The sequence below is a fragment of the Motacilla alba genome, chromosome 2 (genome assembly GCF_015832195.1).
Source record: "Motacilla alba alba isolate MOTALB_02 chromosome 2, Motacilla_alba_V1.0_pri, whole genome shotgun sequence".
NCBI lineage: Eukaryota > Metazoa > Chordata > Aves > Passeriformes > Motacillidae > Motacilla > Motacilla alba.
Genome location: NC_052017.1, coordinates 107,278,321 through 107,294,947, shown reverse-complemented (window position 1 = coordinate 107,294,947; position 16,627 = coordinate 107,278,321). Strand labels below are relative to the sequence as shown.

The 16,627-nt window shown below is 35.8% G+C and overlaps 1 long non-coding RNA gene across 1 annotated transcript in view; it reads right to left on the bottom strand.

The window, feature by feature from the left end:
- Nucleotides 1–2,062: 2,062 nt before the first annotated feature.
- The window catches only part of LOC119697869, a 37,724-nt gene continuing 23,159 nt past the window's right edge, over nt 2,063–16,627 (bottom strand). Inside the window, exon 3 of the long non-coding RNA XR_005255969.1 lies at nt 2,063–3,271. This is a non-coding gene — a long non-coding RNA (uncharacterized LOC119697869). The remainder of the gene's footprint in view (nt 3,272–16,627) is intronic.

The following is a 16,627-nucleotide window of genomic DNA, read 5'->3' as shown; positions in this document are numbered from 1 at the left end:
ACAACAACAACAACAACAACAACAACAATAATAATAATAATAATAATAATAATAATAATAATAATAATAATAATAATAATGTATTGTTGTTGTTGCTGTTTTTATTATATCTTTATTATTACAATAAATAAGTCAATCAGATCTGCTAAAATAAGAGCAGACCTGAATTCCCACTGAGCCTTCTTTAAGTTTAAAAAAAAGTTAACATTTTCGTACACACTTTTTTCCTCCATTCTTCCAACATACTAGTCAGGAATTGTCTGTTATGCTACCACACATTAGTATTGCTGGAGCACAGAGAAAACACCTGTGTCCCTACACTTCCTAAAGCAAAGATAAGCTATATCACATGTTACATTACTCAGCTGTGTATTTTGCTGAATGTTTGTGTATAAATTTAACCACAAATGAGAAGCTTGTGACCATATCTTTGTCTGAAAGGTATCCACATATAGTTCACTACACTTTTTCAAATCTGTATGTGTCATTTCATTATTTCTAGCCTATTCAGACTCAATGTCTTATCCTTTCCATTATCTCCCTGGAAAAAATGGATGAAATTGGGTCACTATTGTGCTCATGACATCCCCTGGGCTGCTGGACACCTGGGTTTTTAGGACACTATAAAATGACAAATTTAGCAAACTTTTATTGCTTTTTATGTCCAAATTCAATATCTTCAAGATATTTCCCAATATAACATCCACACTTGGATGAAGTGAGAGGTATTCAGAGCTCTTTTTCAGTTAATACTTCCCAGCTGCTTCTGTGGAACAGCAATTTGATGCCTTCCAACTGCTCAAAGAGAGCAACAGGGTCACATCTAAGCCCCCTACACAGACAATAATATTCGTCCTTGTCTCTACATTTCAACAAAACTGGTGCAATCATAAATCTCACATAACACAATTCTATATCCCATTGCATCATAATAGAAGGGAAGAGTTTGAATGGATTTGGTTTGGTTTGTTTTTCTTCCTTTTTAGCTTGCTTTTAAGTGTGAACTGGCTTTAGGAGCAGTTTACCTCTTCAGACGGGTGGTCTCATGTCAGGTTTTTAAATTTACCAACATGCAAAGAAAATTCATGTATCCTTCAATATTTTTCCAAACAATTTTCAGGATTATTTAAGCCTTCCTTGGCTATATTTGGAAATATCTTTAAATAAAATTCAGTCTATTCCTAATTTTAATCAAATTCATCAAATTTTCGGTGACTTTTAAACTAAAGAATGTTATTATACTACAAAATAAACCAAATTAATTTTAATGAAGTCTTTGCTTCACAGACATTTGGATTTGCACAACTCCATGCTGGGTCCTGGTTTGCTGGACTTTATATTTATATACGTAAGTTCTTGAAATAAGTGAGACAAGACAACTCATAGGTGTGTTTTGTTTTGCTTGTGCACTTACACATACCATGCTCTTGTTTTGAAGGTTTACAACTGGTGGAAGATGATACATTTCATTTACATCTAGAGCACCTGAATAAGTGACATTCAGAATTGTAACCTCCCTTGCTGTCGCAGTCCCATTTCCTTTCAGGTTAAATTATATCAACGCTTCAGTTCTAGAAACTTTTAAATCAACAAAAGTAGGAACAGTAGGCATTAATTTACTTTTTAATGTTTATTCAGTGATACAGGCATTTCTGTATAAACCAATATATATATTTGAATAACTTATAACAGATGGTTTGTATTTCCCTGAAATAAAAACCCAATAAGAATAAGCCTGCAAATTCAAACATTATGAGCAGATTTGCTAAAAAGGAAAATCATGTTATCCTCTAGACCCAAGCTTTCATAGAGCTGGAAAACCTACAATCAGGAGGCCACATAGTCCTGTCATGCCTTATCTGCTACAGAGACAAAATGGCCTCTGTTGCAATTAGGGAAACACAGTGCTCAGGATCGACCTGGCTCAACCTGGTGACCTCTGGCATTGTCACCATCACACAGTGTCCAAATGATGTCAACAGGAGCAGACAATGCTCATCCAAAGCACCAGAGATTTATTGGCAGCATGCAGCCAACACCCAGGCCACCACCAGCTCTACACCAACACTTCCACCCCCCATTCCAACTGGTTCAGCTCCACTGATAATAACTACAGCAGGAAGTACTTGGGAAAAAAGCACACAGTGCCGTAGGAGTTGAAAAAGAAAATCCTCTCCTCTCAGCCATGTGGTTAATACCTAAAATTAGAATGCAAAAACTACGTTAGCAGACGCAGAATGACTTGAAAGGCCCCTGCACAAGAGAGTGAGATCCCTGTCATTATTTAAATAGGGCTCCAATTTGATGAGTAGATTTCATGTGGGTTTTTTTGCTCTGGGTAATAATACAGTGAGAGGTAGCCAGTGAATCAGACTCTGATATTACCAATTACTATGGTCACTTACAGCTAAGCTTGCAATCACTAAAGGCTAAAAGACACATGGTTTGAGTTTGAATGGAACAGTGGCAGAGCATAAATGACACATTTTATCAACAGACTTTACAAAATAAAGCAGTGTATTTACATGAACACACACAAGATCAGGCAAGAAGGACTAATTTATGCCTTATCTGAGAGAGGTAGGGTGTTAGTGAAATTTAGAAAGAAGAAACTTGTGCTGTGACAGATAATGTCTAAATATTAGGGAAAATTAAGAAGATGTTAATTCATTTAATGGTATCTTCACCATATAAGTTTTCAAAAAGTAGTTTTACTTTTATCTTTTTTTTTTCAGACACTTGGTAGAATAAAAGCTTCTTGGCTGTAACTGAAATATCTGAAAGCTGATTGCTTTGGGAAAACAATGAGATTTGTGGTTTTATCAGTCAGGATAGACGGAATGGAGAAAGTGAACAGGTATTTTTCAAGGAGAAAACAGTGTTAGTACGATTTGCATAGGATGAATCTGCATCTTATCAAGTGATAGAAACACATTCCTCCATATAAACCTTAGCACTATAGTTTAATTTTGTGACAGTATTTGTTTGCTGTAATAGCTTGTCAGCCTCCAGCTGCTCTACTGGGATATTGAGATTTCAGCTTTGGTAAGGATGGCAAGACACACGAAAAAACAACAAAGAAGAACACTTAAATGTCTGTCAAAGCAGGTCACAGAGATGCATCTGTCCTCCTTAAGTAGGAGTGGAAGTAAGGAAGTATGGGAAATCAGTTCAAATTGCATAGTTAGAAAGCTGACATTGATGTGGTCACCACAGGGATTCCTAAGATTTTCTCGCTCTTGTCATGCAGTGGTCCAATACAATGTAAGGCCTGAAAAATAAAGGAAGTAGTCCTGAGATTGCAATGTTCTGCCACACCATTTATTGTTTTTAATGGAAGAGGGGAAGAGAGAAGTACAATGAGGTATTTTCCAAAATTGTGGCTCAACAAACCACTTACAAAACTTTCCAATCCCATTGCTTAAACCTGACGACCCTGGATCTCCTAGGACAGAGATGAAATGACCCAAATCCAAGGACTCTTGGTTTTTACCCAAATAAGATGTAAGGGTTACATTTCTTCCATCCAGGCTTTTACTCAAAATCTTAATTGTAACAACTCTTACTCTGTATTGATCACCCATGCCTTTACAGTTCAATTAAAGTACTGTATATGGCCATTGTTCTCAAATAGTGTCCACGACTGCTATTCACATGCTTTTAATCACAGGGACAACATTCATCAACAGCTTTTTTTTTTTTCCCTCAGTTCTTGTCATTGCTAAGATAAATGAAGACTCTCTAGTCTTCCGCCTTCCTCCAGTTGATAACAGGCTACTTAAAAAGAAAATATTAAACTTTGTGTGAAATGTCTTCTGATTCAGATTAAAGAAGCACTTAGTAGCTTACCATGCCTATAGCAAGCACCTCCAGAGGAAAGGAAGAAAGGAGTGCAACAAGACAAAAACTAGTTTTTATTGGCTTTTAAGCAACTGAAAGTAACAAGGCACTGTAGCACTTTCATCAGCCATCAACATCTTGGCTCTGGGGTAACAGACCTTTGATAAAGAGAGAATTCTTCCCAGTCAAATAATATCAGAAAAAATATGCAGGGAAGTTTGCTTCAAAGATAGTCTGCTGGTGCTGAATTTTAAGGAAACTGTCTTGTCATTGTTTCACAGAGCTTTTACTCATCATGGTAGAGGGGTTGATAGATAATCCATCAGTGGCTTCACAACAGCTCATGGGCCAGGTTTGATAGGAAAAAGCATTTCAGAAACATATGCTAAGACACTAGTAGAGTCTCTAGTTACATTTTGCTGGCATCTCAGTCCACTGTACAATGACGTCTACGCTTGTGAAAGACTGTGATAAATCTCTACTATTCTCTTTTCCTAATGGGAAGATATGGTGGTAGGCTGTCTTTCCTAAAGCTACAGAGCTAGATTTATGATTAATTTACTTTAGTATTGCAGTTTTATGTTACCCTGAATATATACAGGAGGGTAATATATGTATAAAAAAGTTTGCATATTTAACAACTTAGATTAATATCGTTTAAACAAAACCCAAAACAACATTTACTTCTCACAAATTAAAGATACAAAATACAAGACTCCAATTCACAGATCAACTGTAATCTATGTCAGTAATACCCAAAAGCCATCACCAGCTGATGGCTCTTTACTGTTTCTCTGACAGATATATCCCCAGGACAGGCTGAACGTCACTGTTTCCATCTGGTGGAAGCAGCACTGGATGAACAAACGCTAATTTAGTTCTCACACGCACTGACACTAGCATGAACTAGGATGAAAACTACATTTTAAAAATTTAGCAAATCAAAGGCAAGATCAAAAATGCATTGCTAGCCTCCAGGGCTACCGCCAGAAGTACTCATTAATTCTGTGTGTTTCCAGAATTACGTTTCTGTGGGACTCCCTGCTTACACCTAGCAAAAAAGGAGGTGTGTAACCCAAACAAATGGTGGAACTTATATGCTTCACTCTTGTATTCAATAAACCACTGATGCAGACTCATGTCTTAAGAATTCATATTAATTAATCTTTTCTGACATCCTTGTAAATAAGAACTTCCTTCTCTTCTAAATCCAGCCCTCTTTGTAAAGAGAGATTCTGCATTGAAAAGTACCTCTATTTATCCTTTTTTTCTGTAAATAGATACGGTGACTCACCACCACAATTTGACAGGAATCTATTGTAAAATCACCCTTGTCAAACATTCTTTCACTTGACCCATCACCCAAAGAACAAAAAAAAAAAAAACTTCCAAGAAGGAAATATCCATTCCCTCTTCTTAAAGTTGCCCGAGGGCTACAGCTTAGGCTGAAGTTCATGGTATTTATGGGTGCATTCTAAGCCCTTTTCTCTAATTGGATCCCCATTTCAACCAGTTCCAAATGTGGGCTGAGACACCAAGGCAAGTAGCAGCTCTTTAGCTCTCTCTGGATATGCACAAACCAAGTCCAGCTTATAAATAAAGAAACAGAAAGATAAGGTGCCTTTAAATGGCATATAAATCAATGCATTGTGTGTCAAACCTCTCTGGGTTGCATATTTGCATAATGTAGAATTAGCTATATAATCAGCCTGTTTTAATTATTTATTTCCCCCTCCTCCAGAGAGCCAAAGGGATTCTTTCTCACAGCAAGCCTTATTAAATGCACAGAGATTCCCAAAGCTATGCCACAAAGTGATTTCTGCATACAAAGCAATACTTTGTTTTTCTATAACATACTATGAACATCAAAGAAGAAAATGGTTCCACAGTAAACATACATATCATTCCACATGCTTGTACTCTCTGGAGACATAAAGCATAAAACAGGCATGCCTTTTCTGTTACAAGTATCTAAATTCTGCCTACTGATCCTATCTCAATATTTTAAAATTACACTTTTGTCCAAATCTATCTCTGCTCTAAAAAGTGGTAAACAAAGGCATCCTTCTGTGCTCCCTTGACAGTTTAAATGGAAATAGAAACCATCCTGTATTTTGCTGGGGGTACCTCATGTCCCACTTTTGGGACAAAGTAGAAGCACCTTGACTACACAGCTTTGAATTCCTAGTCTTCCTTGTCCTCATAGGTGCATGAGAACATTTGCTACTAGCTGTAAAAATCAGATGACTATTGATTGCTCTCAGCTATAATTAGCGCCGAATATACCATTTTGCCATGATCACTCAGAGGCTGACAATGTCCATGTTACTCAATTCATCTTGGTTGAGGGATATTTCCCAGCTAGGTCATTATTAAAGGGGTTAAAAAGCTGCAAAAGGGGACAATGCTCCTTTTAGTTTGTTTGGGAGTTTCTTTCACACCTTCCAAGTTTTGAAGTTTCTCAAATTTAACAGGTGATGAAATTTCCACTTGAACATTGAATAAAATGTTGTGCTAAACATGAAGTCTTAGTAAATGTTATATTGGTTACCAGACCAGGAAATATGTAGATCTATATCCAGTATCTTCTAGAAATCATCATAGATTCACTTAGTAATAAAAGCTGCTTGTCAAAGTGCTTTTTTTTTTGGTAATGCATTCTCAGGCTTGGCAGACATAATGTGCTTATAACATTTCAGTGTCCACAAAATCTCAGGGAAGGGAATTAGCCTTTCATACAAAATAAAAGAATGCTCCCCCTTTACCACAGGTAAAACCTGCTGTATTTTCCACCTTTCTGTGTCTGTGTAGTGTGGAAAAAAAGGTACACCTCACTAAGTTATGACACCAAGCTATCAAAACAGAAATCAACTCTTGCCCATTAATGCAGTATGTTGTACCATCACTGCCATGCTATTCTCTTTTGCAGTATGCTTTTCTTTCTCACTACATCCAATAGTCTTTTGTCAAGAGTGAAGAGAGAAAAAAGAATTAACCATATGAATATGCACTATTGTATAATATCCTGTTAACTTTGCTTAGCAAACACCTCTGCTGGAAGTTTTGCTGGAGATAGATAGGAAAGCAAAACTCAGCCCTCAGCAATGACACTTCCTACTAAAATGAAGTGTTGGAGTCAGCAGATGATCTTCAGAACATGATTAACAGCTTGACATGTCTTGGCAATTCCAGGAAACTGAAAGTGTATGAATCTGACTGCACAGCCTACTGTATTTGTTTTTCATAAGAAGTATGTGTCCCAAGAGATGAAGTTTCTATTTTGGTATTTTGCTGTATTACTCAAGTGAACAGACCTCTCTTAAGAAGTACCTTCAGCTGTCTCACTGTCCTTTGGAAGACAGACACATTTCCCACATAAATGAGTCAGTACTTACCTTAGAAATGCCTGTAAAGGAAAAGAAAGGTATACTTCTGACTGATGTGGTAGCTCAGGACATACGGTTTTAAGAGCTGTAAACAGGAATGTATTTTTATTTTCAGTTGAAAGTGACCTTTCAAGATACTTCAGGTAGCTTCAAAATGTGACTTCTCTATTGTATAAGTTCTCTTCAGTAATCCACCGACTTTCAGTGGCTCTTCTTTGGGGCCAGGAGGGAAATAAAATTATTGGAAAACATCAAATAAAAATGAGAATAAACTCTTGTGCCAAAATATTTTTCAAATAATAAATATAATTTGATAGCATCAACTATTTATAAAGTATATCAAGATGCTTGGTTATGTACTGAAAACCAAAACACAAGCCATCAAATTATCATAATGACATTTGTTACTTTTTTAAAAATTCAGTGTGGCACAGGCAAAGCTGACTTCTTGTTTGTAGGAACTCTTCCTTTCCAAACCCAATGTTTAATAAAGACAGAGAGAGGAGCAATTATTTCATCTGCAAAAATAAACAGATAGTTATTAAATAGAGCAAATATTTGGTTTTTAAAAATAAAATGTTTTAAAATATTGCATATATTTGCAAATGTTGTACCAATTTACTTATCCTTGTTTATCTACATTATGACCAAATTTAAGATTGCTCACATTCAATTTAATTTCTTGTTTTGAATTCAGATAAGCAACATTGAGTTTTTCTAATTTGTTTACTTCTGCTGCTTTGCTTTACTGACAAAATATAATAACTGGCTCATAACAATCTCTGCACTGCAAAGGTATTAATGAGCTGAGGATGCCAGTGAAAATCTGGATGAACAGTGTATCTTATTTTCTTTGCCTTCATGTTATGTTATAATCAGGAAGGTCAAGCTGTCGGAGTTCCTTTTTCTTGTCCCACACACTGATTTTTCCTGAATTTTTTCTCAGTGTTATGTTACAGTTTATAGATTCCTGTGCAAGACTAAGCTGATATAAATGCATCAAGGTTGGTCTATTTAGAGTGGAAAATTTCTTATGCTTTTTGTTAGTGTATTCAGAATAGTTGGGGTTTGTTGTCCCATAGTGTTTGCATTACCATAACAGCGAACCTATTTAGGGTCGTGCCAGAAAAAGAAAGAGAAAACTGTTTCTTCAGACATCCTAATTCTTCCATAAAAAGTTTGACAATGAGTGGAGAAGATGAAAGAACACAAAGTCTCAGAGCAAACTATTTTCCAAATAAAAACTAAAAATAGAAGAATAAAAATGCAAATGCATGTCAAAAATATTTGGTATATTGGTTGTGCCATAGTCAAGCATTAACACTATAATCATAGATGAGATGAGCAAAAGAATATTTTCTAACTCACTGAAGTTAGTCAAGTCAACAAAATGGAAGCATCGATAGCTTTGCAAGCAAAATCAAGCCAAAAATACTGAGACATGAGGGAAACTTCATTATGTACAACACCACTGATACCCTTGCATTGTCTGTGGCCTCAGTCATGGACAAGTATCTGAGTTCCTTAAATCACTTGGCTTTTTAATTCTGGTTTTTTATTTGACATCTCAGAAATTTGTATAAGTGGGAAGTTAAGACCAAGAGGAATTCAGTGTATGGACATGATAAGGTAAAATCCCCCTTCTTACCCCAGAAATTTCAGCATTGAAATGATTGCAAAGCACACTAAATCTGAGGGATAGAAATGCAAGGAGGAGAAAAAGAGGAAAGCAACTGGCTGGTAAGACAACCCATCAATGGAAAAAAAGCAGTTTCAGGTCTTTGAGCCACACTACAGGGAAATCTAAGGCTAAACATCTTCTATATAAGAAAGTTATCCTCAAATTGATCTATTCCTCCGAAACGTTCAGGACTAAATTCTTTTCTAAGATGCTCAGCAACAGATAAATTGATACCCATTCTCCTAAATCTCACTTCTTATTGTTTAGTGATTCATCATTTTCTAGCTGATAATGACACTGAGACTATCAAATATCATCACATACCAACAAAGATTTTTCTCCTGATTAATAAAAACTAAAGTAGATATGTTTAATAGTAGTGCTTCAGTAGAGGAAGCAAGAATGCAAGTTTGAGGTAGATTATAAACTAATAAAGATTTTCAGAAATATTTTGACCGGTTATTTCTCTTTGTTCCTTCAGGAACCATCAATGGAAAACAAAGCCCTAGGTTACAGGATTGTGTAGCAGATGGTGTATCTTAATACAATCAATATAATCTATAAATCCCACGTATTTATATTTTTCTGATAAGAAAGTATTGACAGTTCCTCAAATAAGTGAGCTGAACTTCTATTTAAACTTAATACAGTTCACTTTTCTCTAATTACTTTATTGATTACTTTGCTGGAGTGTTGAGGATGGGGTGGGAATTTTTCTTCTTTTTTTTTTTTTTTTTTATGGATCCTAAAAGAACCTAAGCATCCTAAAAGAACCAATCCAATACTTCTATGCTTAGTCAAAACTGATTAATTTTACTTGTCTGTTTCATGTCCTTTATATATTTGTGTCATAAGCTTTCAACTAAAGATCATTGGCGCATTCCTTTCAAATCAAAGAGATTGAGCTAGTACTAACCTGGATGCAAATCCATGCTCTGCAACAGATTTCCTGTTATACCTGACATTCAAATGTTTTAGTGGATCTGGATTGAATTGACTTGTCTCTACAGCTCATAAAATTTAATACACATCAAATTAATTGCAATGTGTCAGGGAACAGAAGAGGAATTGCTGGGGATATTTCAATGGTATTCTCCTCACATCATAAGAAGCATGTGAGGACCCATAATTATTGTTGAAATTGTAACTATTAAAAATCAAAAGAGTAAATTTATACAAAAAGAATGGGAAATATTTAATATATTTTTATGTGTAAAACATATATATTCCACACTTACATGTACATAATGTATGACTTATTTTACCATCAGATTTATAAGATTTTCTCTTCTTCCTCTAATGTACAGAATTTAATCCTTTTTTCTGTAAATAGCATTGTAACTAGGCAGTTTCTGAAAACAGAAAACAAGAATGCTAGCAGCCATGAAAAAATTCGCAGAGATGTTCACTGAAAAGCCTTATTTTAAAAGAAAATGAAAGAAAGATCATGATAAATATACTAATACAGGCTGTAGTATTGGAGAAACACTTCTAGTATTCCTTTTTCATAAAGGGGTCTGCTAAACCAGCAATGAAGCATCCAGTGAAACTGGAAAGAGAGCATTTTTCAAAATGTTGAAAGGAAATCCTCCATGTACACAAAATTCACCTGCAAAATCTTTGCCACAGGGGTGACAGTTCAGCACAGGACTGAGCATTACCAAGAAGACAATGAACAGCTACATTTCTAGTTAATGGAGACTACTGCAACTACCTTAGTGTTTTTTATTAATCCTCAGGCTTGTAAGCACTAGTTGTGACATGACTGAAAAGGATAAAAAAAGAAAGCTTCCCCGTAAGAAGGTTATTGACCATTGAAAGTTCTTGGAGCTGTCTTTAGAACACTTGGTAAGATTCAATTTGTAGTATGCACAAATTTGAACTACTATGGCATGTCCAACATTATTATATTTGAAAGTAGAAAATGCATTTAATTTCAAATTACTGCTTTGATTATTAAATTGTGGAAGAAACTTGTGTGTTGCATTTTCAAAACCCTTTTCAAAATTCTAGGTCCTTTTATTTACAGGATTTACAATATCAGGCTTCTTAATAGAAACATTTTGTATGACATGACTTTCTTCCCTCCTAGTATTATTATATTTTCTGCTCAAATTTCCTTTTATATTTATCCATGTGAACTAATGCAATGTTTACATGTGTACAAAATATATTGAAGGAGAAGTAAATGTAAGCAGCTTATGAATTACATATTTATTATTTCTTATCATACCCTCGTGGTCAGGACAGTTTCTATTAGTATTTTTACGGGACAAATAAATTTAAAAAAAATCAAAATATGTTTTTAGGATGATTTTCCAAAAATGTAATCTTAATGAGAAAGTACTGATTTCTGTAACAACTACTATGCAAATTCCCCATTTAACAATTGTAGTAATGGAACTTGGGCTGACTAACATTTAACTTCTCCTAGATTAACTTTGAGCCTGATTGCAATTTCCTTCTCGTCTTACACATACTTGTGCTGCACCACTTCCCCTATTTTTTTCAGCTGAACCAGTATAAATTCAACAGACACTGGCCACTAATTGTTGCAAGCTATCAGTGGCTGCTGTTACTGACAATCTCTGGTCCCAAGCCATGCAATCATGGCTTTCATGCAATCTTTACCCCCAAAACCCACAAAATCAGCTGAATTAAAGAATATTGTAAGAGATAAGAAAGTAGTAGATTACAGTTATTGCGAAAAGCAAGTCACGGTCATGCAAACAAGCTCAGTGTATCTTGCATTTCCCATTATTTAGTACATTCTGAGCCTCATCCTAACATTCTCTGTGGCTCAGTTCCTGAGACTAGCTTTCTTATAAATGCAGCTATATTTCTTGGAAAGTGTGGGATTGTGATAGCCATTACTGGAGAATGCCATTGTCATCTTCTGACCAATGCTTTAACCCCTCCCTTTCATTTACTGCCTGCATTTCACTCTTGGTCCCAAGTCACAGAAAAGTTTCATTCCTCTGGAAGCCTAGACTGTGGAAAAAATATGGGGATTTACTTCCTACTGGCTATGTTTCCCTGCAAGTTGACAGATTCATCACAGACTCCTCCATGCTTTGGAGCTGGTCCCCACCGTGGAAACTATTCCTGGCTCTGTTTTCCCCCAGACAATGTGAGTTCCAAGAGATTCTTCAGGGATTGCTCTAATGGCCCTGCAATCCACTGTGAGACGGTTTTAAATGAAATACCATTTCTTTGGCAACTCTACAGTGAAAGAGAGAAAAGAATGAAAAACTGGATAAAAATAATCTTTTCTGGATGCGCACTGTGGAAAACGTTGCTGGGGAATGCATACGATAGAAAACTCACCTACCAGGTGCTGAAATATTAACTTGGACATGTAGCATGCTATGAGCCAGTGCTTTTCTTAGAATCTTGTCGTAGCAGCATGACACTATCTGAAGGCAAAAATCACTCACAGAGTTACACGGTTTGCTTGAAAGAGCACCTATGCTAACAGCCACTTGGAGCTTTTGGAACGCTCTCAGCATTTTAGGGTTACAAGAGGGTTAACTAAGCTAATTAATTTCTTCAGACCACATAATTCATAAAAAAAAAATTGCATTCCTTATCTTGATTTAGTTTTGTTTTTTTTTTTTGAAGTCACTCAGATTTGCAGCAAGAATACATTTCTTTTTTATGAGCCTTCTGGCTTTCCCCATAATACCATTATAATGTTCTTTGACAGTTGACATTACTAGCATTAGTTACATGCCCAGCTCATTGTTCTTAACTTACAAGTTTTCAAAACTAACATTACCCAACTAGCAGGACAAAGTGCACAGTGCCATAAACTGCATAAACCTTTCAAATCTGTATGAAGAAACACTGTGAATCAAGGTGACATAAATATTTATTGTCACCTCTTCTTACATACTTTCAGCTTTTAGACATATCCACAATGGATAGCCCAGTTTAATGACCCCGAAAAATAGCTATGATATTTACAGAAATAGTTGATAGACATGCACAGTTTCCTTCCTTCCAGTTCATTTGAAATAGTAGCAAGGTGCCTGCTCAGGGGCTTCTCAGATCCTATCCCTAACATAAAATGTAGTGGATTTGCATAAATAACTTGCCAGAAAAAGAAAAACGTATTTTTGATAATGTCCTATCATGTGCCAACCCTGCCACATTGATGCCACATGCCTCTTTTCAAAGGATTATATCAGCCCATATTTAATTGCAGAAAATAGCTTACATATTTTTTGTAAACAGCATATTTTCAAACCAGAAGTGTTGTGTATAGCTGGTTAACACATAATAAGAAGAATGTTAATTCCTAAATAAACAGCATATGAGTCTTCACCCTCTGCCTCAAAATGAAACAAATAGAACTTGAAAAACCATAGGTGCCTTAGATAAGTCTAACACAGGATTAAAGCCTGTGTCAGTAATTGTAAAGGACACTACTATCCCACAAATTGTGGCTAACTTGCATCTTCACTTAGCTGTAGTTTTGATGCCCTATCTAAATATATTTTCATTCATGGTTTTTTTTTTTTTAATCCATATCTGCCTCTCCTTGTGCAAGGTACATTCTTCAGCCCTTTTTAATATTCCTTCATGAAAAAATAAAAAATTACCAACACCTGCACTAATGAAGGAAGTGCATGTGAATGAGCATGAGAAAGGAACATTCTCCAATTAAAAAATTAAAAACAAAATAGCAATTTCTTGCAATCTGTTCTTGGGAAGAGAATAAGAAAAAAATTTTACCTATAGCACAAAATTGTCACCCAGCTAAACAAACTGCTCGATAGTATTCAAACATTTGAAGAGACTGGAGTGATTGCAGAAGTTACATAATGGGAATGGAGCAGGTCTCCTCCACACCTAGAGAAAAGAAATTGACCAGATGTATGCCAATTTATAGTCTGATGTAAAGCACTAGATTAAATGCCACGGGTTAGCTGCACATTATTGGAACAAACACATTCTTGAGACAGATGAATGAATATCTGAATGGAAGGAAGGGTTATACAAAATGTTCATATTCAAAATCCAAATTTTCTGCCCAAAAGGCAAAGCGTTTGAAACTGGACTTTGGGAAGAATCCTGTTTACTTTACTGCAGCGTGAATTTTGACCGGGCTCGGGATAAAAATTGTTGCATTGAAGTCCACAATAAATTTATGTTGGTCAGATGGAAGAAATATCTGATGCTTCCAAATAGAAAGGAAGTAGTTTTTCCCCAGACAGCTCAATGTTTAACCAATCCATCCAACATCACTCTGAGGATATAAAATACTTTCTATCATTACATCTGTAACTGAAAGCAGGCGAAATATTTATTTTCCTAAATAGTCATGTAAATGCTAACTCCTTCCTTACATTTTTTGTCTTTAGACATTCTGATTCCTTCTTTGGCAGATTCCAGAATATCCCATACAGTATCATGCAAAACATCACTCAGTACAAAACAAAGTTCAGGTGTCTATCTCTTCTTCAGAACTCAAACTATTTGTCCAGAAGAAATTTCTCACAAACTACTAAGTATTCTAAGAGGTAAAAATCAAGTCTTCAAAAGGTGCCACTATTTATAGATGTTACAAACTCCTATTACACAGTTTCAAAAGTATTAGCCTTATCAGCTTTTCTTTAATGGAAGCAGCACTTATATAATTATGTTCACTTTCTCCTGAAAGCTGGCAATCTATACAGCAAGGAAAATATTAAACACCCTGAAATACTTGCTTTTTTTTCTGTCCAACATTGTATTTCAGTAAAACTGCATAGTATACTAGATGGCAACAATTACCTCATGCTAGTGAAAGGCCAGACTGTGACCATCATTTTTTCAGCTTGCATTAAAATTTTAGTACAGGAACCTGAGGAAAACATAGGTTTGGAACTGTCACAGCAGGTGCACTGTATGCAGTGGTCTATTAAAGGAATAAAGATTAGTAAAGTAAGTGCAACACAGTATAATGCTGTAGGGTTAGTAAAAAGTCTTTTAAAAGTATAGCACTTATGATGCTGTCAGTCTATCAACTGATGTGACATAATAACCACTTTTCCTAAAAGCTGAAAGTACTCAGCTTCTCACAAGTCCCAGCCCCATCTATTGGTGAGAGAAATTACAAACATCTGGAGTCAGGAGCAAGTCTTTACTCCCTGAGCATCTGCAACTTTAGTGTAGGGAGTATGGAAAATGGAGAAAGGGATGTTAGATTTTGGTTTCCTTTTCCCCACACAGAAAGGCACACATCAGGCATGGTAGAAAACAAGTCATAATAAAATAATGAGCATGCTTGCTCTGCTTAAGGCTAAGGAGGAAACTCAGAAGATATATTCCTGGTGTAGAAGACAGTAGACATATTTTAAAACTTTGATCATTACTTTCTACTGCAAATAAACTCACCACTTACTAGTGTTATTTTCTGATATATATATATATATATATATAACATGCATTTCTCTTTTAAAGTGTAATGATATTTCTAAATGTGAGATTAGTTAAATTATGTTAGTTTGTCTTAAACTTTGTTTAAGAGGGAGCCACTATTTTTCATGTCTATTTGTCTTACTAAGCTGTGTTTGCTTAGTAAATCTACTTCTCCAATTCCATCATACCCGATTACTAGCCTCCCTGGAAATAGTAATTTTAAGTGGTAGTCCCTCACAATTAAAGTTGTATTTTGATGCTATCAGGAGCAAGGAGCAGGCATAAACAGTCATATCCAAGAAAGATAAGCCTTTTGCTAGGGATCGCATGACTTCAGAGGATCCAAGTGAGAGCAGCAACACCCATGACATGTAATTACCTCTAGCACAGACAGTAGGTTGTGAGAGATGTTGACCTTATATTCTCCCTACTCTTTTGGAGCAACCATCACATCACCACCCTAAGGCCAGTAAAACAGCCAAGATAAGCCAGAGGTCCTGGCCATGTCCTTTCTTATTATTACAGCTATTCAATCTGAAACTGCAATCATGGTTGAGTAAGGACCAAGGTGTAGAAAGCCAAGTTTTATCAATGCAAACCAGTAGAGCTTCAGAAAGCTGACAGTACTCCCACTTCATTTGAGTTCAGTGCTGAACTGGGACTTTTTCAAACCACCTGTGACTCATCCATGCAATCCTCTCATCTCAAAGTGCTTGCTTCTGCATTTATACCAGACTTACCAAGCACCACACAGGTGTGAGACACCTGTGGGCTATTCTGCCACTTGCCACCTGTTTCTGTGCTGTGCAACCATATATCCCAAAACAGGTTAGTCACTAAATTCCAGAGTCCTCTTTATGGTGTAAATGGAGTAACAGAAATTTCACCAGAGAAAGCACTAGAAATAATAAAAGACAGTAAATGATAATTAAAATTGTGTCCAGCATTAACTTAGTAACATGTTCAGTTACTTGCTAGGTATAACTAGCAATACTAACTATATATCCATCCCTATGGATATAGGGACACAGTTCAAATTTCAGCAAAAAACCTGACATGGGGTACTATCCTAATGTACAATCTATCATTCATGGAGCAGAACTCTGAGCATTAAAAGCATCTTTCACCATTAAGGAAAGCAATAGCAAATTGGCTGATTAGCATAAATGTACAAATGTGTTGTCTCTCAAGAGCTATTATCATGCTTTCCAAATGTAGTTGTTTCAGTTGTTAAATTTATGAATTCTCTTGGTTTTTTTTAATATATAAATCTTGGCACCTCTATCACACATGCTATGATTCCCAGTAGGTAGCA